General features: G+C 41.2%; 1 non-coding gene across 1 annotated transcript; it reads left to right on the forward strand.

Moving 5' to 3' along the window:
• Positions 1-1,874: 1,874 nt before the first annotated feature.
• On the forward strand, positions 1,875-1,946 carry TRNAP-UGG (transfer RNA proline (anticodon UGG)). The gene has a single exon. It is a non-coding gene; the product is annotated as a tRNA-Pro (tRNA).
• Positions 1,947-2,309: the final 363 nt, after the last annotated feature.

The following is a 2,309-nucleotide window of genomic DNA, read 5'->3' on the forward strand; positions in this document are numbered from 1 at the left end:
AAATGGCGTATGTGCGATCATGTGACCTTCCTTGTGTATTTTTAGAGGGTTGGGACAAAAGTGACGGACAAAAAAAACATGTTTTATGCAGAAGAGAAAAATGGACACGCGGACGCAAATTATTGCAACACTCACATGAAAAATGGTTTGTTGTATCCATTTTCTGCGGATGCAAAATCTGACACGGTCGTGTGAACGAGGCCTTAAGATGCATACATGATTATTATATTGTATATAGATCCTGCAGGGTCTGATGTAATGTATATGGCAGGAAGCGAACTTGTTACTAGTGGGGTTCAGGGTCTTTTGCAACCAGACCCGAGGTCTCCAAGCTACGCCCCTGTTACCCTTGCTGTACATCTCCCCTTAAAGGGGTTTTCCCACAAGCACATGTATCCCCTAACCACAGGATAAGCTAAGCTGCTCTACATTACATCCCTAGGGGAGCTGCTTATCTGTTCAGCTCTTGTATCAATGGCTACAATGTATCAGTGCAGGTAAAATCTAGCAGTCTGAAGTCCAGACTTTTTGGCTCACAGAGGATTGTCTGGACTGGATATAATAGTAAAAAAAACCTGGTAACAAGTATTAGGTCTGCACCGGGTTTCAGCCTCTGGAGTGTTTCCATTCACTGACAGCAAGCCAAAATGTTGAAAATGTAAAGAAATTGAACCACACCTCATTCTTTGTAAATTTTATGCTAAAATATGAAACTTTTACGCTGCCCCTGGCATTATTATAACAATGGGGCCTTAAAAAGGGGCGGCCCGACAGATTTTTCAAATGTTACACCATATTGCGGAAATCCACGACATCTAGGAGCTGCTGTAGATTTCACTGTCAGTCGCATGGACAGCAGAAGAGGCTACTAATTTATTTACAGGCAATAAATTATTTGCATGTTAATGTTACGGGCTACAGACTGGCGTGTGAAATGCCAGTCTTAGTACATATAAGACAATCTTTCCATTCACTGACAGCAAGATGATATATTAAAAATAGTGAGGAAATTAATCACAAAGTATATTAAAATGTTTTATTTTTACGCTTTCAGTCCTTGTCTTCATCCTTCTTGTTGCCGGTCATGAGTTGGGTCATATTCTAAAGAAGGACATAAACAGGCGGTCAGGCATTTGGACCGGGGTCTGAGGGCTCGGAACTTGTGGGGCCCACAGACTTGCCCCAAACATGAGTACAGAACGTCTTCTCCTCAGAGGACAAGTAATAAAGGGTTAATGTCACGTGGTGCAGCGAGCAGTGGTGAGAGGCTGAAGTGACAGCGAATAAATGCGAATAACGGGTCTATGAGATCCCTGCGGGGGGCGGTGAGATCTCCGACCATCAGCGTGTGCCGAGCTTGAAGTACATACATTGCGGGAGATTTATCAACAGGGTCGAAAGATTAATACATTTTAGGATCAGAAAAGATGGCGCAAATTTCACCAAATTTACTAAAATGACGCAACTTGATATTCATATTAGACGTTTATTTCCTCCTTACACAAAAAATGGCGCTCAACTATAATGTAGGGGTAAAATTATTTAAAAATACATATTACATTTGGCGCATGCCATGAACTTCATCGTTTTGGGGTAATTTACGCATTCTGCTGCATTTTTCTTTTGATTTCTCCCAAATTATACAGAAAGTTTTCGCCGATGACACGTAGATGAGTTGTATGATCCTCACAATGTAAAGATTGCAGCCGCAACTCAGTCTGAATAAGCCCCGCCCCCTCACGTATAGCAGTCATGTGACTTATGTATAGCAGTCATGTGACGGTGGGCGCTTCCTCCAATAGATCCACTTCTGTATTCACCAATGATTCTTGACAGCCACGTGATGAGAGATATTCTATGATCCATATGTGATTGGCTCGTTGGTCTAGGGGTATGATTCTCGCTTTGGGTGCGAGAGGTCCCGGGTTCAAATCCCGAACGAGCCCTAATTTTGTAATCTGTTTTCCTTAAAGGAGTTTTCAGTTTTATGTGAAATAACGCTCAATCGTAATATTACAGAAAGTTCTACAACTTTCTAATATACTTGATGTTTCAATTTCTCCCCATTTTCAAGATTTCTGCTTGATGTCAGTGAATGGAAACCAACATGAAAATCTGTACGGACCTAATGCTTCTTACAGCTAATGATTTGTTACAATTGTATCCAGTCTAGACAATTATCTGCGAGATAAATACATCAGCAGCACAAATCTGTTCTGATAGTTTGTTACAATGTATCAGTGAAGAAAATTTTTTATCAGCCTGATTTGCTGGACCATTGGCTGATTGTGTGACTGATCCAGCATTGT

Source organism: Rhinoderma darwinii, chromosome 8, assembly GCF_050947455.1.
Source record: "Rhinoderma darwinii isolate aRhiDar2 chromosome 8, aRhiDar2.hap1, whole genome shotgun sequence".
Taxonomy (NCBI): Eukaryota; Metazoa; Chordata; class Amphibia; order Anura; family Rhinodermatidae; genus Rhinoderma; species Rhinoderma darwinii.